The following is a 21,039-nucleotide window of genomic DNA, read 5'->3' as shown; positions in this document are numbered from 1 at the left end:
TCCCTCTTCCTTGTGGCTAAAATACAAAATCCTCTGCCTGGAAACCAAAAGCTTTCACAACCAGACTTCGGTGGTCTGGAAAGTATTTCAATTTTATTTAGTCACTTCTGTTCATATAGTCACCATTCTATTCACGTTGACCTCTTAGATGTACCTTGTATATTAAATTCCAGCTCTCATCTCCATGTCTTTATAAAGTTATCTGTCATCTCTGGAATATTCTTAGTCTTCACCTCTGCCCCTTAGCATTCCTGATTATATCCTAAGCTTGACTTAGGAACCACCTCATAGATGAAGCTTTTGCTTATCCTCCCAATTATGGGAGTTCTATACTTCTTATTTATTTATTTTTTTTTTTAGGATTTTGCAAGGCAAATGGGGTTAAGTGGCTTGCCCAAGGCCACACAGCTAAGTAATTATTAAGTGTCTGAGGCCACATTTGAACTCACGTCCTCCTGACTTCAGGGCTGGTGCTCTATTCACTGTGCCACCTAGCCACCCAGGGAGTTTTATACTTCTTAAAATGGTTTTGTTACTTTGTGTATAATTTGGATTTGTTCATACACTCATTTGTTGTATCCTTCCTTCTCCCTTGGGGGCAACAACTTTTTTTTGCATGGCAATGGGGTTAAATGACTTGTCCAATGTCACACAATTAGGTAACTATTAAGTGTCTGAGACCAGATTTGAACTCAAGTCCTTCTGATTCCAAGGGTTAGTGTTCTATCCACCATGCCACTTAGCTAATTGCCCCAGGGCAGCACCTTTTTTATATTTAATATCAAAAATTCCATCATCTGGTACAGAGCCTTGTATGTAATAGATATTTAATAAATGTTCATTGAATTTAATTATGACCATTCAATTTCAGTTTCTAGGAGTGATGCCATTAGCAAATTATTTTTTCTTTGTTTTTCATATTTTAGAAAGGTTTTATTTATTTTGAGTTTTACCATTAGCAAATTATTTTTTCAAAGCAGTTCAGGCATATTTAGAAAATGATCTCCAAGGGAAAACTCATCAGAAAAGTTTGGAAAAAGAAGGAAACAACAGATGTGACTTATACCCCTCTCCCTTGATAAAAGAGCACTGCTATATTAAGTCAAATGCATATTGTACAAAGTTCCCATAAAAGCCTTATCACAGAATCCATAAAAGCACAGAATGTCTTATTTCTAGTAATCAGTGGAGTGGAGTGCAGGAAATGGACTCCACCTTGGAAAGATAAGCCCTTCTTCCTTATCTCAGTGACTTAGTCAGTTAAAAATTTCAGTTGCAAGCTATTTATCTGCCCTGGAGCCTATTGTACAACTCTTCTATGGCCACAGCCGAGTGAAAAAAAGCTCCGGAACTTTTCAAACTTTGAAACTGTTCATCTTTGTGTTGTTATGGTTCAGTTCCACCTGAGTTTTGGCATGACTATGAAGACAGTCTTGGATTTTGCCAATTATGTGATCATCTTTTACTATGTTGACTGAAGCAAAAGATGTAAAACCCAAGGCTGCTTCAAAGTGATTGGTCGGTCTGGAATATGTTGGAATCAGTGCATCAGAACCCAAGTAGGGGATCACGTCCCTTCAAGTTTCTCTAAGCCTTCCAAAACTCCATGACTCTGTTCCTCCCTGTTTCTAGTTCATCCCTCTGAACTCCAGTGACTTCCGATGATCTGCAAGAATTAAGCGTTTAAACTCTTCCCCATCTGGTCCCATCCTATCTTTCCAGGCTTATTCTTTACTGTCCACCTTGGTTCTAGCAACACCAGCCTACTTGCAGCTCCTAAAACACAACTCTCCATCTTCTGTCTGGCATCCTTTGACCCAGCTGTTCCCAATCCATGAAATACTCTTTCTCCCACCTCTGGCTCATAGTTTTCTCAACTTCCTTGAAGCATTAACTTAAGAGGCATCTAGGTAGCACAGTGGATATAGCCCAGCCCTGAAATTAGGAGGATCTGAGTTCAAATCTGATCTCTGACACTTACTAATTACCTAATTGTGTGACCTTTTGACTTGCCTTCTTCCTTCCTTAATTCATTCTCCCCCTTTATTACTAGTATCTTTTCTCAGAGATTACCTCCCATTTAGGGCAGCTAAATGGGGCAGCACATCAATCTTGAAGTTGGGAGGACTTGAGTTCAAATGTGACCTCAGATACTTTCCGTTGTGTGACTTTGGGCAGGTTACTTTATGTATTAGGTATGTCTTGCATCCACTCTGATTTATATCTGGTCACTGGAGCCAGATGACTCTGGAGGAAAAAATGAGGCCGGTGACTTAGCACAGTACATGCCCTCATTCAGATCCAATTCACTTGCTTGTCTTGGCATCACCTCCCTGATGTCACCAATTTCTTCAAGAATGAAAGTCAAGCATCATCATCATCATCATCACCTTCCATTTATAGTATATTTCTATATCTACTTATCTATATATTATCTTCCTATCTATTTATATCTTTAAATATCTATATCTATCTACCTATTTATCTAGATCTTTTTAAAGATATAGATATATATATATAAATAGATAGGTAGATAGGCACATAGATAGAGATATATACATCTCCCTCACTAGCATGTATGTCTGTGAAATCACCTATCCTCCCTAGGACTCAATCTCTTCATCTCTAAGAAAGGGTGGGGGAAGCTAGTTAGCCTCTGAGGTTTCTTCTGGGTCTAGACCTGTGATCTTTTCAAATCTCAGGTCCGATAATACATTCTATGTGAATTTTTTTTTTTTGGACCTCCCTCACTCTTAAGTTACTTTGCATTTACTCTTGTTTTAATAGCTTAAAATAAGCTCTAATAGCATAAAATGTCACAGACTACTGTATTTTTGGTATATGTGTACATGGCCTTGAGAAAGTCAGTTATCTTTTCAGTGTTCTAAACAGTTATATCAGATTATTTGTTTTAGAAAAGATGTTGATCTGAGCTGATAGAAAGAGATTTCATCTTTAGAAATTCTCTATAACAATGAAAACAATGATCTAGGTTCTATCCCCATCTGTAGGCTTAAGTTTCTGAGTCTTTATTCTAAACCCATTCTGATCCAGTCTCACTAGCCTTTATAATTCTTGCATTATTTTTCCTTTGCCCACAAGGTTCTTTCTGTTTTTCTCTAGTCCTTTCCTTTGGAATTCCTTCTGTGATCCTCTCCAAGTCACTTTTTTTTAGGTTTTTCAAGGCAATGGGGTTAAGTGGCTTGCCCAAGGCCACATGGCTAGGTAATTATTAAGTGTCTGAGGCCGGATTTGAACCCAGGTACTCCTGACTCCAAGGCTGGTGCTCTATCCACTGTGCCACCTAGATGCCCTCCAAGTCACTCTTCAGGACTCTTGGTCCACCTTAATCACAGCAACCTTTTGAATGTCTCTCATACTCATTTTACTGGGCAAGTCCAATGCCAGTGATGATGGATTGCTTTGATCTCTACATTTTTTTATATCTCTATATCATAACCTTCTTGAGAGAATGAAACATATATTATTCTTCCATACATCCCAATGGATGAGCAAAACTCTTGTAACATATATACAAATTCCCATATTGGTCATGCCCTTTTGTCTGTATCTGTGGTTCCTGGAGTGTGTTGTAGTCATTTAAAAAAGGATTGTTGGTTGACTTTTGAAAATCTCTCATTGTTATTATGTTTTTCCTTATAAAAAAACCTAAATTTGCTTCCTTGCTATGCACTTTTGCCCTATGGGTTGGAATAGAACAAATGACTCTACAAATGCCTGCATACAGTCTTTCTTTAGATGTTTCCCAGTTTATTCAATTGATTCTGAGATGGCCGTCTTAATCCCCTTGGTAATTTAGCCAGCCCCCTAGCTTGTTAACATCTTCCCTAAAATGTGGCTCCCAGAACTGAATACGATATACCAGAGGAGATCTGACTAAGGTGGCATACCTAAGGACAATTATCTTCCTTCTGGAAGGCGTGTACTAGTTAAAATAAGCAGTCATTAGAAAGAAAATGTACAGATAACACATTTTTAATGCATTGTATTAACATTTTCCCTATCACTTCTTTAAGACTAGACAAATGATAAAAGAATAAGTCAAGACCTAAATTGCAGAATTTGCTGATTTCCAAGGTAAATATTTTCTCAGACTTAAACTTTATCAATTGACTCTTTTTTTTTAACATGGCAATGGGATTAAGTGACTTGCCCAAGGTCACACAGCTAGGAATTATTGTCTCAGGCTGGATTTAAATTTAGCTCCTCCTGACTCCAGGGTCAGTGCTCTATCTACTGTGCCACCTAGCCCATTGAGTCTTGCAAACGAGTTTGAACTGGCTCTAATATACCCCTGTTACTGGATAGTACAAGTGTTTTCATGAAGTCAAGGATGGTATTATTTGTTATTATCATTATTGCTATGGTACATTACTGACCCATATTGAGCTTCTAATCTGTACAAACTTGAACTCACTGATGACAGTGATTTAGTCATTTAACGTCCCCTCCCTTGTCTTGGCTTTCATCTCCCTTTTAAGTATTTTGTTCTGTCATTTCCAGTTCCAAGATCATTTATCTTAAATAAACAGAAACAAATGAAGGTTTTTTTTCTTTTTCTTTTTAAATTTTATTTATTTAAGGCAACAGGGCTAAGTCATTTGCTTAAAGTCACACAGCTTAGGCAATTATTAAGCATTTGAACTCTTTGAACTCAGGTCCTCCTGACTCCAGGGCCGGTGCTCTATCTACTGCGCCACCTAGCTACCCCAACGAAAGAGGGGGTTGAGGAGTTTTGCAACCTCACCATTATCCTCTATTCTCTCATACTGAAAATCTCACATTACACAATACTTTAAACTTTACAAAGTGTCTTCTTCATAATAATATGGTGTGATGGATGAAAGTCTAATTCTAGTGTCATCATAATTACACAGATGGGGAAACTGAGGCTTAAGAATGAACTCACAGACACACATTCAGTAGAACGAAGAACCTGAAGGCATCCAGTTTTCTTGATCCTTAGGTTTTACCAGTCCATTGATTAAATAGCATGTTTCTGGCCTGTGATGTTATCTGCCAACTTACTCTTAGTTATGTGTTCTGAGGGGACCTTCCAAATCGTTGTTTTGCTGAATTGAGTCTCTTGTCATCATCATTCCATTTATCTCTTGGCTTCATGCAACCACCTACCTGCTCCTTCTAAAACACCTTTTCTAGTTGAATGCTTGAACTAGCCTCAGTCTAAGGCTCCATATATCTTGACAGGAATAACCTTTTAATGGATAAGTGAATGTTGTTTGCCCACAGGGCTTGCTGGGTTGGCAAATCTTTATGTCCTAAAAATAGGACATTTCTTCCCCGGAGCTTAAATAGATGAAAGGACTACAGATTGGGAAAACAGAACTCTAATCTTCCTTATGTTAACCTGAAGAAGTCTCAGTGGAATCAGCTATAAAATGGACACCATAATGCCATCTTTATCTCTCATGCTCCATCAGAATGAAAGCAGATCCAACCCATTTTAGTTCATTTTCACATGACACATTATATTGTATTATATTTCTGCTATGAATCAGATACTGTGAGGATGCCAGGCAAAGCGCCCCTTCCCTCAGGGAGCTTCTATTTTTATTAGAGAGGAGATTCCATTATTTGGTACAGATTTTGGAGTCTGAGGAGTTGGATTCAAATGTCATCTCTGATACTTATTGCCTTTGAGTCTTTGAGCCAATCATGGAATCCTCTTGAACCTCAGTATTCCTTTCCAGTAAAGTGAAATGGTTGATATGGCATTTGAAGTCCCTTCTAGATCTAATCTCTGATTCTATTCAGGCAATAAAAATAGGTAGAAAGTATTTTTTTTTTTTTGTCTTTTGCCAGACTTGTGTGTTGCTTGGTCTAGGGGCTCCCTGAAGGCACATCAATATCTCTTCTGTAATTTAGGAAATTCTCTGGGGTAGTGAGAAGTTAAGGGACTTGTCCAGGGTCATACAACCAGTTGGCATCAAAGGAGGAATTTGAACCCAAGTTTTCCTCATTCTAAGGTCAACTCTCTAAACACTGCCTTAAATATTGTCTTAAAAGTAAACATTAGATAATTTTAGGGTACAGGGAATGCCAATAGTTGGGAGGAACAGGGAAAGGTTTCTTCTAGGTGGCAGTACTTGAGCTGGGCTATGAAACACAGAAGGGATTCTAAGGGTCCTTGATGAGGAAGGAGCGCCTTCCTGACATGGGACCAGGCTGGGACAAAGTCTTAGAGACTGGAAAGAGTATTGAATACCCATGTGGGCCAAGTTCAAATGACACCAGAATTCTCTTGTGAATAGAAAGAGGTAATTCAACTTTGAAAATACTTTATTAGTTCTGAGGGAGAAACCTAAAGGTTGGCAGAATCAAGCAGCTTATGCTCCCTATCTTCGTGTGTGTGTGTGTGTGTGTGTGTGTGTGTGTGTGTGTGTGTGTGTGTGGCTATGGAACAAACCTGGCTCCCCTATCAATGGGTCCATTACTAATTTCATGGGGTGAATCTTTCCTTCCTCTATTGCCCCTGTCCCCCTAACTCTATTTTGCTCCTTCCCCAATCTCAGGACCTAGGAGGTTGAGAATAGGGTTGTTCAACTGGGCAGCAAACTGGAGGCTTCTATGATTCTGTTGACCTCTGCCACCCAAAGGCTCACAACTGGCAGGGGAATCAGCAAGGGGTCACGTCCCAGAAAGAAGCTTGTTTTAGCATTCATGGCTTAGCCTCCCTTCACTTCCATTAGGCCAGAAAATTTAGCCTGGCTCATTGGAGTGGCAAACACATTTCACCTCCTCAGCAGTCAGAGCCTTTGCAGAGGCATGGGATGGTGGGGGGGGGGGATTCCTCTTTATTTCTGAACCCTTTTTTTCATCTGGGAGCTCATGAGTAGACTCAAGTGTCAGAAGCATAACTCTGGATCCTTTGAATTTTGGAAAAACAAATGTCAATTGAGTGGGAGATGAGAGCTTGCCAGGGAATGGAACTGATTTAGTTGGGAGACGAATAGAAGTGGGGGAGCTTTTCCAAAGCTTAACTGAAATGCTTCCCCCTTATCCTCCTTCAGTGCAGAGTATTTTATGAATGCTTTTGTTAATATAATGGAAATGAGTCAGTACCTCTGTCCTCTGGTAAGGAAGACAAAGTAGTTTTTCATCTTCAATCATTTTTTTAATATTGATATTTGAATCTTAAGTACTGGATATGAAATAACCTTTATATTTGGGGAGGAGAACCTGGAAAAACAGAATTCTTAGTCTGTCTCCCACATTTGACACTTAAGGAGGTCTGACTAAGTTTTAGGGTAGGTAATTGACCTTGTGAGTAGTAAAATTAAAAAAGAATCCATTTGGTGAGAAGACTGGGATTTCTATTTCTATTTCATTTGTCGCTAGAATTATAGGGCTAAAGATCTACAGCTGGAAGGGAACCCAGACATTCCTCAGAAGAACTTAAGAGTAGAACTCATCTATTAACCTTTTACAGAGGGGGAAACTGAGGCTCAGAGAGGCCAAGTGACTTGCATAAGGTGAGATAACTAGCCACTGCCCATGGTGATATTTGAACCAGATACTCTCTGACTAAATCTAGGATTCTTTCCACTGTACCACCAACCTCCATTAACTCACTCAAGCAACAAGCATTTATTATACACCTTCTATTTACCAGATACTGCTACAAATAAAGGCAAAAGTGAAAAGAGTCTTGGGAGTAAGTGAATTTATCTTTTATTGTAACACAGTGAAGGAGGAATTCTATCCTAAGGATAACCAAATGGGGTTGGTTGAGAAAACTACCTGTGGAGTCAGAAGAGCTCATCTTCATTTTACAAAGAAAGAAACTAAGGAATAAAAGTTTAAGTAGAAAGGCCTAGGAGGTAGAGTTCTATAGAAAAACTCAGGTTCATATCCTGCTTTGGTATTGGTCAACTACATTACTCTGGGCAGTCATTTGATCTTTCTGAGCCTTCAGTTTCTTCACGTGTAAAATGGGGGTACAAAATTTATCTCAGCTGGCATGTTGGGAGGATCAAATGGAATCTGTATAAAACATTTTGTAGGCTTAAAACATTCTATAAAGATGAATAAATAAAAATCATTAAGTTCTTTACTACATGATAAGCATTAGTGATGCAACCAGAAAACCTATGTCAAAGAGTTCACAGTCTCATGGAGGAGACAGTCCACACGGAAAATTTCCGCTGCAAGTCACCTGGAAAGGATCCTCCTCCATAGCAGGAAACCAGATGGCGCTACTTTTCTTTAAACATGATCTGACCTTATGGACTCTAAGCTAAGCGTTCTCCAGCAGACAGACTGGCCCCTTTTCTGGGGCCCTCTGACATCCACGGACTGTTTTCAATGAAGAAGAACGAAGGAGAAAGTGTTGTTCTTGTTGTAGTTGCATCATTCCATTGTGTCCAACTCTTTGTGACTCCATGGAGAGGAATGAGGAGCTCTCTGATTGCCCTTGTTGGTCTATCTTCCTCTCTGTTGTGCTTCCTTCCTTCTTCCCAGGATAATTAATAAGCCAAGAATTGTTTGTTGAGAACCCAACACAATACTAGTTGGCCCTCAATAAAATGACTATTTAACTATCACCAAGTGAGGCTGCAGGTGGGACCCCGGGAGTTTGACAGCATAGTAGAGAACCCAAGGCTTTCTACCAGACACGTCCCCAGCATGGGAGAAAGCAGACAAAGGTACCAAGGGAAACATGCCAAGGAGCACCAGCCTCCTGGAGCTGCCTCTTCTGCTGCATAGGGGTTTCACCTGATTTTCTTACTCTTTCTCCTTTAAGGAAACTAACAGGAGAAAAATGAGTCATATTTAACATGAATGAAGAAATCCTCCTTCTCCCAACTGTGTTTGTTAGATGATCCCAGTTTCCATGTGGGAAGAGGTGGGCACACTTATTATGTCTACTGGCAGCAGATGCTGCCTTTCTATTCCCACCTCCTGATTATAGCAACGTGCATTGAAGCATGCTAGGGTTTGTCTATATGATACATGAAGTGTCTGGAAGATGGTCTTGCTCCTAGATTTTAACTTAATCTAAAATTCTACATCTCGATGATAGTTTGTTTGGGATAAACATCGCCCCTAGTCATTGCCTGCTGCAGAGACAATATGGCATAGAAGAAAAAGTAGAGGCACTAAAATGAGAAGACCTGTATTCAAATCCTATCTTTCCTTTTTATTAACCTGTGACCTTGGACAGACCACTTAATGTCTCTGTGCCTCAGTTTCCTCATCCATAAAGTGAGGTTGTAGGGCTAAATGACCTATAGGTTCCTGTCCAGCTTTAAACCCTACCTAGTTGTGTGAGGTTTGGTGGGGCTAGCATAATAGTACCCCACTGTGAATAGTACCCCATTGCGACATCCCTCCCCTCTCCCCCCATTCACATTTATCAAGCACCTTTGTCATTGTTCTCATCTACCTCCCTCGTTCCACCTTCCCTGGCCAATGACTGATTAAGCTCCTTGGTTGAGACTTTAAATTTCCTTTAGCTGTTGGTAGGGACTGCAATTTCTCAGAATTAGAAGTCATATGGGAGTCTGATATAGCTCCCTCTAGATGCAAATACCTGAAAGTGACTCAGGAATAGAAAATGTCTGGGGTGTCTTACTGCCCTTCATCAATGAGATCCATCATCCTATCAAAACCCAACTATATCCTGAAGAGGCTTGTAATATTTTCCTCTGAAAGCCTCACCCCTCAACTGCGGCCCTCGTGGCTCTCATTTTTCATGTGGCTTTCACAATGCTTGCCAAGCTTTGTTGGTTGTCATTGTTGAATACCACAGCTAAACTGCTTGACATGGCAGCTTGCTTTGGGTGCCAGGACAACCTTCTCAATTTTGTGTAAGCCAAAGGCTTTATTGATTCTACAACTCTGGCTCCCAACAGTCAGGAGAGACTTTTGACTGGTATTTCTAGACACCGGACCTAACAATTCCTTTCCTGCTCAGAGCTGGAAGCTCTTTTCTGGGAGTTGCTATTCACCATACCTTTTATGAGCTCAGTATTGCTTAAAGAATTCTGAAAATGAACAGTGGAGAAAGGTCCTTCTGCACAGACATGTTAGTATTCACATAAACATATATATGTATATAACTATATATATATATATATCTGCTTATATTTTTGCAGCTGATTCTTGCAGATTTCGATGCAGAATGAGTCAAACTCTGCTCTCCAATGTTTGAGAACTAACTTGGCTCTTTCTTTGACTGGTTCCTTTGTTTTTCTTGCATGCTCCGGTGGAAGGGAGCATATAAAGGCCAGTGCTTTGACTTTCAAGAGCCATTTGAAAGGTGCCAATGATGCTGGTTGGCAGAGGGTCATTTACTTTGAAATCCAATTCTTTTCAAAGGAAAGCATCCATTTTGGGACTTTTCTCAGAGCACCAATATTAGAGACATAATTACAAACCCTCAACTCACTCTTCAAGGCAATAAGCTTCCTGGTTATTTCTAGAATGGAGGCTGACCCATAGGGCAGGACTTGAAGACTGCCTTACCGTCTCATGTTTCTTGCCTTGGACCCCTATTACGATCACAGATAGAGAGTTGAAAGGGATCTTACAGATAATTAAATCCACTTCACGTTCATCGCACAGCAGGAAACCCAAGTCCAGAGTAGTAAAGGGACTTTACCAAGATTACAGTGAGACCTTGGGCAAATAATTTGACCTCTGTCTGGTTCCTTATTTGTAAAATGGGGATCACAAGATTATCCATCTCACTGGTATGTTGTAAAGATCAAATAATCCATGGGGTTTGCAAGTTTTAAAGCTTAAAAATATGCAAAGACTTTGTAAATGTTAAGTACAATAAAATGCTAACTATTAAATGTGACATAAATTTTACTAAAAAGCAGAGGCAGATTCAATCTTCTGAATCCAAATTCAGTCTCTTTCCATCTTCCCATCTATCAATCACTCAACATTAATTAAGTGCCTACTGTTTTCTAGACTCTATGCTAGTTGCTGGAGATACAAAAAAGAGTCAAGTGACAAGCCAATGAGTTCAAGGGACTTACAGTCTAATGAAGAAGTCAAGAGGCAAGTTAATGTCTGCAAAGCAATGAGGCAAATAGACAGGATAAATGGGAAATCATTACTAGTGGGAAGGCACTGAAATTAAGAGAGGTTGCAGAAGGTTCCAGGTAGAAGGTGGGAGTTTAGTTGGGACTAAAGGAAACCAGGAAGGTCTTTATTCCAATCTGTTTTGAAAAGATCTGAAAAGGAAACTGAGGGTTTTTCCATCAGAAAGTTGCCATTCAAATTGGCATTGCTATAGGGAGAGGTAATGCAGTGATCTGTTATCACCAGGGAAGACTGCTCTGGTCTCAGACTTGATATTTGCAGTGTTCTCACTGCAGTCACATGATGATAATTCAGAACCCAATCCATGCCCTCTCATCCTAGGTGAGGATGGGTTTAGAATGAACTTCATAGAAATTGGACAGAAGGCATTCCATTTTGATGAGGGAGAGTGGGGACAAATCCAGAAAGAATTCTATTTATTTAGTGGTTTCCAATGAAGATTTTAATCTTTGAACACATCACAATTTTAAAGTTCTCATCTCTAGCATCAATAAAATAGGTTAAACATCTATTGTGCTAAGTACAGCCATGTTTTATGTATTTGAGTGGCTCCTTTACAGAATCATAGAATTAGTTTTGTATGAGACTTTGGGGGTCATTTGGCCATTTTTTTTCATTCTAAAGAAGAGGAGACTGAGCTCTGAAGGTGTCTGCGAAATGCCCCCATTCCTCCTGTATTTATTAGGTCAAGTCACAGGAGTCAGGGTTGGAAGGGCTTAGATCATCTATTCCAACCTTCTGATTTAATAGAAGAGATAGAGAAGGGAAGTGATTTGCAGTGAATTGGAATGACAAGATTTGAACTCATGACTTAAAGTTCAAAATTGAATAGTTGTTGTTTTGGATCATACTCTTGGGGCCTGGGGAATATTGGCTCTACCATGGATACCAATGAAAGTATTTCTAACTGTCCCATTGAACTGGATCACCTCTCCTGGCCTGTTGTTGGAGGAACGGTTCTCCTTTAAATTTCATTTGCTATAAATACTCTGTATATGCTTCCTGTATGCAGGAAAATCTGAATGCAAGTCTTCCCTCGTATACACACTAGTTGTTTGAACCTGGATAAGTCACACAACCTCTGTCTGCCTCAGTTTCCTCAAATTTAAAATAGCGATTTTATTCTTAAAAGAGAACTCTGTGTCACTGGGTTGCCATGAGGACCCAATGCATTAATATTTGTAAGGCCCTCAACAGAAAGCCTAGTACCTTAGTAGGTTCTTATTCCATTCCCTCAATATTGCAGAGTGGAGCAAGAACCAGGAAAATGATTTCTATACAATGACATGCAGTAACATGCAATAACACGACAAACAATTTTAAAAGACTTAACTCTGATCAGCACAAAGACCAATTACAATGTCAGAGAATCAATAATCAATAATGCTACCCATCTGAGGATGTAGAGGTCAGAGATGAAATATGTTGACTACAAATTCCATTTATGGCCAATGAAGAATTTGTTTTGCTTGATTAGGCACAATTGTTAAAAAAAAGAGTTTTCATTTTCTTTTTTGCAGGGAGAGAACAAGAGAGAGGAAAATGTTTGTTAATTGGAAAAAAAATTAATTTAAAAGATGATATTGCCCTAGATCCAGGAGCAGAGATGCTGAAACATTCTCTTCTCCTTTTGGGAGTAACGTCAGGGATGAGAAGTGCAGAGTTCTGTTAGACATGGCCAGTGATGGATTTACTTATAATCCAGTTTTTCTTCTTCCCCTTTTCCTTTTTCTCATTGCTTTGTATCCATTGCATGAGAGAAAGTGTAGTATGGGAGGGTAGAAGAGCAGCTTTATAGCCAGGGGGACCCGGGATCCAGTCATTTTATCTCTCAGTGTCCCGATCAACACTCTAAGACTGTAAGTCACTGAAGAGATACTAACCTACCTACGCTTCACTATCCCACTGAAATCTCTGAGCCTGTCTCTATGTACCTGCTTTGTATTTACTTGTCTATGCATTTGTCATTCTCCCCAATAGGTTGTAAACTCATTGGGGGGCAGGGGCTGATTTGCTTCTGTCTTTTTGCCCCCATTTCCTCAGTACAGTACCTGGCTTGTTTAAATTCTTGGGGAATCAAATTGAATTAGCTGAAGAGAGAATCTGATGAAAAAAAGGTCAACATGATGGAGATAAGAGTAAAAACAGTGGCATAAAACATCAATAAAACTTGAAAAGGAACTTGAAATGATGGCCAGATGACTTTGAATTTGAATATGGACATTGGGTTCAGAGGATTCTCTTTGATTCATCTGATCTCTGTGATGTGGGGCCAGTTTAGTCTGTCTTAGGCATCTGTGACTGATGTATTTAGTTTTCAAAATTGGTGTCCCAGAAGAGTTAAGTGAAGAGATTTTCTTGACTGAAACATCATTGATTGACTTCTCAGGATGAACAAGACCTTACCAGACAGATGAGGCATTTCATCTTAGAGGTAAAAGGGAGCCAGTGGAACTTCTTGAAGAGAGGAGGGAGAAAGTCCTAGGTCTTTGGAATAGACAAAACAGCTCCTTAGAAATCCTAATAATTTTTAATTTCCAATTTTTTAATTCAAAGAATCAGCAAGCAAGTATTAAGTACCTATTATGGATGAGGTCCTGGGCAAGAGAGTGGGGTAACAAAACCAAAATGCTGCCTTTCTCAGTGGGTTTCCAGTCTATTGAGGGAGAGGGCAGATAGCCATGGAAGCTTTATGTGAGTATTTTGGAAGGTAAGTTCTAGCAGTTGAGAGAAAAAGGAAAACATCACATAACTGGTGGCATTGGTGACTTTTGAAAGAAACTAGAAATTCCAAGAGATAGATGCATGGGCTATAACTTCTACAAGGTGGGACCTGGAGTTTCAGTGATGGGGAAAGTTTAAAATTGCTTGGTTTGGCCTCATCTCCTGGGTTCGATTTTGGGAAGATCAGTGAACCAAGGATAATTCAATTCCTTCCTTGTGTCTCCTACAAAGAGGTAGAAATCCCATGCTCCTCTGCCCCCTTTCTAACTACTACCCTCCCACTATTCTGGATAAGTTATTCCTTGTTACAGTCCATTGCTAATGACTCCTAACTGAGAAGAAACCTTTATTGACTCATGTCGGCAGCCTTCCCTGGAAGAAATTCTGTAAACAGCAAAAGAACGGCTGTCAGATGGACTGGGCCAACTGGCAGGAGCCAGAACTCCTAAAGCAAAGTCTGAAAGAAGAGCCAAAGCACCAGATGGAGAAGAAGTCCTGGACCACAGCTATCAGTGGGGAAACCCAGTGAGCCAAGGACAAGAGCAGCAGGACTCAAGATGGGTCAATGGGACTGTTTTGATCATCCCAGGTGAGTCAGGCATGGGGAAAATCTAATCAGTCATGAACAGGGGAAGGTTAAGGATCTGGTTACAAAACCATCCATGAGAAGAAGGGAAAGTGCTGCATCAGGGGAATATTTAGGATCTGAAGGCAGCTTTTGGGAAAAATGGGGGAAAGGAAACTGCAAAAAGCTAAGGGGTACTACAATCTCTGGCTTTAGGCTATCGTCCTTGGCCATACGAATGATTAGTACCCATGCTGTCACACAGAATTAAGGGGCAGGGCGTAAAGTACAGTGGAGAAGGTGCTGGCCTTGGATCCACAGACAAAGATTCATAACCTGTCTTTGATGCTGGCTGTATTTGGACACGTCTTTGCACCTCAGTTTCTTTATAATAAAATGGGAAAACAATACTGCCTACTCTCACAAAGTTGCTTGAGAATGATGATTATGAAGCCCACAAGAGGCAGCAGGGGAGGGGGCGCAGCTTGTTGCAAAGGAAGAACTGAATTTGACTTCTGTCTCAGGCACTTAATGAGTTGGCTCTCTCCAGTACCATCTAGGATCAACAGAATCTGGCAACTGCTGGAATAGCTAAATGAGGGAACCTTATCATAAAAGGAATAAAGAGTATTTCCAAGGTTGCAAGCTTGGATAAATGGAAGAATACTGAAGCACTCAACCATACTAAGGAAGTCTAGTGAAGGAACAAATTTAGAGGGGAGATCTTGAGGTCTACTTAAGGTAGAACATATGCACATATATGTATATTCAGATATACCTACATAGCACATACATGCATACACACAAATAGCAGAATGTTCAGGTGGAAAGGTCAAGTAAGCAAATGGAGAGGATAGTTGGAGTTTAAGGGAGAGAAGAGGGGAAACTTCAGCTCTTTAGCCTGTGTCCTCTTTTATGAAACATGAATAAAAATGCCTCTATTGTCCATCTCCAACTTCTAAGCACCATATCAACATCTATGAGGATGACGTGCTGAAAATATGTGCTATTATTGTTATGAGCTACAGATTGTCATAGTAAGACAGAATTGTCTTTGAAGTTATTAAGACTCGTATTCAAGTCTTACCCCTGTCATGCACTGCCTGTGTGGCATTGGGCAAGTAATTTAACCTCTCCATGCCCCAGACAACTTTTTGTGACTGTAAGAAAAAGTAAAGTTACTAACTTGCATCAGTGGAGGGAATTTCTACACAAGAAATTCTTTTGCTTAATGAAATAGCATGTCTGCCCTCCAAGCCTGTCATACTATCATGAGAAAGTCTTATGTGATTTATTAATACACTACATTTTAAGCTCTAAAATCTTTCCCCTACTTGTTTTGAGGATGTTTATTAAAAAAATTAACAGGGGCGGCTAGGTGGTGCAGTGGATAACCAGAATCAGGAGGACCTGAGTTCAAATCTGGCTTCAGATAGTTAATAATTACCTACCTGTGTGACCTTGTGTAAGCCACTTAATCCCATTGCCTTGCAAAAAGACCCTAAAAAAATGAACTTAGATGAGGATGTCTGGGAAGGAGAAATCTGTGGATGTTAGACTGAAAGAGAGAACCTTAGAAGCCAGAATCAGGTCTAATAGGAATCTCTTCTGCAAGATCCTGGAAAAAGGATAAAAGCAGCTGCATGGTCTCTTCCAGTAAACAGGGACCCCAATGCCTTACAAAGGAGCTGCTTTCTCCTTAGAACCATTTCTAGTTCACATCCCTCTCCCTATGTGCCTGTAAAGATGTCCCTTCTCACTTCTGTTTCTTAGAATTCACTTCTACTAGAGGTCTTTCTAGAGAATCTTCCTCTCTCCACTTAGTGCTTCTACTTTGAAGGCTACTATTCTACTCTTTATGTAACTGGTATGTACTTTTTTTTAAAAATCTCTTCTTTTATTAGACTATAAGCTCCTTGAAGAAAGGGACTGTTTTTGCTTTTTTTTCCTCCTCTAGGTCTTAACAAAGTTCATTGCATATACTGAGCACTTAATAAGTGCTTGTTAAATAACACAGCAGTAATTTCCAGTCCCAATTTGAATGGGAATCTTCTGATCCCTGGCCCAGTGTTTTTGCTACCACCCCATGATCTCTTTTCTCTCTGCCATTCTGGACCCCAGCCACGTCATCTTCCTGAATTGTCTTCTACCTTGTCTTCTGTGACACTGTTCTCTTATGAGTTCACTTCATTGGGTTTGGCCCTTCATATTCTCCTTTACTGCATTGTCAGTCACATCTCACCTTCTAAGGATGGGTGTTCCAGGGTCTGATGGAGGCAGCCTTCTCTTCTTCCTCTTTCTCTCTCTCAGGGATGGCATCTACTCCCATGTTCTCAACAATCACCTCTAGAGAGGATCGTTCCTCCATCCAGCCTTTATTTCCTCCACAAACTCTAACCATCATCTCCAACTGCTTACTTGACCTTTCTACTTGGACATCCTATGTATTTTTTAATACATTGCTGTATTTTTGATATCCTGATGTTATTTAATGTTCCGATGATGTTTAAAGATGCTTTACCTAGTATGGATCTCATAGTCTTCCTTTTAGACTTACTCCTCCTCTAAACTTCCTTATTATCATTGTGGTTTCCAACGTTTTTCCAGTTATCTCTGCATGCAACCTTGGAACCATATTTAGCTCTTTCTTTTTTGATAGCGTCCCCTCATTTAACTATTTAAACAGTTGCCAAGTTCTGCTGATGCTAGGTGGTACAGTAGATAGAGCACTGGACCTAGGGGTGGGGAAGATGTGAGTTAAATTCATCCTCAGATGTGTGATTCTAGGCAAGCTATGTACCTTCTATCTGCCTCATTTTCTTTATCTGTAAAAGGGAGATAAAGTCACCTCACGAATTGGAGACAGCTAGGTGGTCAACAAGAATCATCTTTCTGAGTTCAAATCTAGATTCAGCCACATACTATCTGTGTAGCCCTGAGCAAGTCACTTAGCCCTGCTTGCCTCAGTTTTCTTATCTGTAAAATTAGATGGAAAAGGAAATGGCAAACCACTCTGGTATCTTTGCCAAGAAAACACCAAATGGGATCATAAAGAGCTGGACACGACTGAGATGACTGAACAGCAACAATAGGGAATTCTTTTGAGGGCCAAGTGAGATAACATATACAAAATGCCTTGTAAACCTTAAAGTGCTATAGAAATGTTAACTACAATGATTTGTCATTATTATTGAAACCTTCAGTGTCACACCTCTCTCCAAGATGATAACACGTTCCTTCTCAAATTTCTGCCAAGAACTGTGTGATCTCCCCTTCACCCTATCCCATGATCTATCTTGTTATTCCTGTCTCTGTACATATCATCATATTGCCAGTAGAATCTGAGCTCCTTGTAAGGAGGGATGATGTTTCATTTTCATAAAAAAACAAAAACTTTTCACTCCTAGTTTTTGGAATAATGACTTGTTCATACTATAGAATACAGAGATCCCTTTGGCACTCCACCAGGGACCTCATTCCAAGTCAACATGACAACTTCACTACTATTCTCTGAGTCTAGTCATTCAGTGAGTTTAGAATTCACATAACTGTGCTTTTGTCTGACCCACATCTATTCATATTGTGCACAAAGATACTATAAGGTATGTTCCAAACACTTTGTTGGAATCAAGGTAAATTTGGTCTACATCATTTCAATTTATTAATCTGGTGGCTTTGCCCCCCAAAAGAAATGAGGTTTGTCTGGAATGACCCGATTCTGAAGACACTACGCTAACTTCCTGTTATCATGGGGAGAATCAAACATGTATATTTCAGGACCTGAATGACAACACGGCCAATCGCCTGCTAGGAGCAGGCTTGTTTGAGTGCAGCCATGTGGGACACCCTCTTTGCAGTGACTGGGATGTAGAAGTGCTTGCAATGTTGACTTTACCTGGCTTCTGGGAGTCTCCTTCCTACTTAAATGAGCTTGGTTATCTCTACAACTTTTGTGACTAGAACTATGGGGTGGTTTCAGATAGCAATAAAGCAATAAAGCAAATTATATGAATTTTTGGTTTCCTAATATATATATATATATGTGTGTGTGTGTGTGTGTGTGTGTGTGTGTGTGTGTGTGTGTGTATGTATATATATAGATACATGTATATCTATATCTATATCTGTATCTGTATCTGTATCTGTATCTGTATCTGTATCTGTATCTGTATCTGTATCTGTATCTGTACCTGTCCCTGTCCCTATCCCTATCCTTATCTCTCTCTCTCTCTCTCTCTCTCTCTCTCTCTCTCTCTCTCTCTCTCTCTCTCTCTCTCTCTCTCTCCTCTATCTCTATATATGTTGATGGAAAGGCTAGGAGGAGAACAAGAGACAAATGGATCACTGAGGTGTCCTTTCTTATGGCCCCCAAACTGAGCTGGTCCAAAGGTGAATGACAAAGACCCTACTGTTTTAGCTTTGATCTTACATGGAAAAGAATGCTTTGTTTTATTACTGATATTGAGGGTTTTTTAAATTAAGAAATTGAAGATTTGTGACAGCATTGCATTGAACAAGTCTTCTGGTGCCTTTCTTCCAACAGCATGTTCTTTTTTTAAATTTTTTTTTAGTTTTTGCAAGCCAACAAGGTTAAGTGGCTTGCCCAATGCCACACAGCTAGGGAATTATTTATTTGTACATTCATTCATTCATTCATTTATTTATCTATCTATCTATCTATCTATCTGTCTGTCTGTCTGTTTGTTTGTTTTTAGGTCTTTGCAAGGCAATGGGGTTAAGTGGCTTGCCCAAGGTCATACAGCTAGGTAATTATTAAGTGTCTGAGGCTGGAATTGAACTCAGGTCCTCCTGACTGCAGGGCTGATGCTCTATCCACTGCACCACCTAGCCGCCCCAAGATGAATTATTCTTTTTATTTTTAGGATTTTTGCAAGGCAAACGGGGTTAAGTGGCTTGCCCAAGGCCACACAGCTAGGTCATTATTAAGTGTCTGAGACTGGATTTGAACCCAGGTACTCCTGACTCCAGGGCCGGTGCTTTATCCACTATGCCACCTAGCTGCCCCCAAGATGAATTATTTTAAAAAAAACCAATTGGTATCTGAGTGGAGGATAGATTATAGTGAGGAAAGACTTGAAGCAAGCAGATTAATTAGAAGGTTATTGTAATAATCCTGGCAAGACCTGATGAGGATTGTGACTGGATGAGTGGAGAGCAGAACTCCATTAGGGATATTAGGAACATGGAAAAGTCAAGATTTGGCAACAATCTGGGAATATGGAATGACTGGAATTGAGGAGTCAAGAAGTCATCTCCCAATGTTTAACAGATTATCTGGCACATAGTAGGCACTTAATAAACATTTGTTGACTGACTGTTTGGCTGAGTCAAGGATGATATCACTGAGTGACAGGGAGGATGGTGGGTGCTGTTGACAGGAAGAGGGGAATATTTGGAGGGAAAGACAATAAGTTCTAGTTTGGATATGTTGAATTTGAAATGCTTGTGGGACTTCCAGTTTTACACGTCCAAAAGACAGGTGAGGCTGTGTGCCTATAGCTCAGGAGAGACACTAGGGATGAATACAGAAACTTGGCTGTTATCTGTATAGAAATGCCAATTCGACCCGATCCCCAAGTGAGATAGGATAGAATGAGAAGCAGAAGAGACCCCTGGGGGGGTGACATCTATGTTTAGTGACTTTGACATAGATGAAGAACCAGCCAAGGAGACTGAGAAGGCATTGTTAGACACACAGAACTAGGAAAGAACAGTGTTAATGAAAATCTAGAAAAGAAACAGGATGTGGGTACTCTATCCTTCACTCTATGCTGTCACCAGGAGTTGAGCATCTGTTTCACATGAATTTTTTTGGACATTTTGTTATTCTTTTGGGGATAATTCCAAAAAAGTTAGTACAACTCCACCAGCAAAGAATTTGTGTACCTGTCACCTGTTAACTCCTCCAATATTGATGGCATTTTTTGTCACTCCCAATTTTCTCATATTGCTAGTGATTTTCACCTTTCTTTCATGTGTCTATATTTTTCAGTTCTCTTGAGAAGAATTTGTCCATATCCTTTGCTCATTAATCTACTGGGGAATAGCTAGAAGTCTTATATTATTTGTTAATTGTGTATATATTTATATATATATATAATATGCATAATGGATAGCATATGATTAAGAGCTGCTTTGCATTTTAATGATTATTCAGTGAGCTTTCTCCTTGGGAAAGAAAGGGAAATGAGATACTTTCATTTCCCCAGAAGCTTTTTCTCCCGAGAGCATCATGGATGGATCCAGGGGAATATGGCTCATTATCACAATTTATCTGATTGCCGTGGATGTAGGCCATATACGTCTCTTTCTCTGTCCGGAAGAAAAAAAAAGTCAAAGTCAGAGTCCCTAATGCTTGCTTCAAGTACGATTGAGGCAGATTCATTTCAGTGAAGGTGATTTCAATCAGCTGCTCTTCTGAAAACTCTCCTTCCTACCTCTCCGATGTAACACCCCTATTCCTATCACATACCACTGAGAAACCATGGGAAATCACATGTCACAGACAATAGGGGAGCAAGTATCATTCTTGGTTTTTGTTACTCATAAACAACCCTGGGTTGGTTTCTATCCCCTTTTGAGTTTAATCTGGAACAAGTGGCTGTTTTGAAATAACTCCTACCAATCCCTTG

At 39.8% G+C, this 21,039-nt stretch overlaps 1 long non-coding RNA gene across 1 annotated transcript in view; it reads left to right on the top strand.

Annotated features, from left to right (window-relative positions):
- The first annotated feature begins 4,036 nt into the window (after positions 1 to 4,036).
- Positions 4,037 to 21,039, top strand: part of LOC141522985 (uncharacterized) — a 104,405-nt gene continuing 87,402 nt past the window's right edge. Inside the window, exons 1-2 of the long non-coding RNA XR_012478284.1 lie at positions 4,037 to 4,098; positions 14,188 to 14,410. This is a non-coding gene — a long non-coding RNA (uncharacterized LOC141522985). The remainder of the gene's footprint in view (positions 4,099 to 14,187; positions 14,411 to 21,039) is intronic.

Source organism: Macrotis lagotis, chromosome 4 (genome assembly GCF_037893015.1).
Source record: "Macrotis lagotis isolate mMagLag1 chromosome 4, bilby.v1.9.chrom.fasta, whole genome shotgun sequence".
In the NCBI taxonomy this organism is placed as follows: domain Eukaryota; kingdom Metazoa; phylum Chordata; class Mammalia; order Peramelemorphia; family Peramelidae; genus Macrotis; species Macrotis lagotis.
Note: the sequence above shows the minus strand (reverse complement) of the source record. Positions and strands in the feature narration are given on the sequence as shown.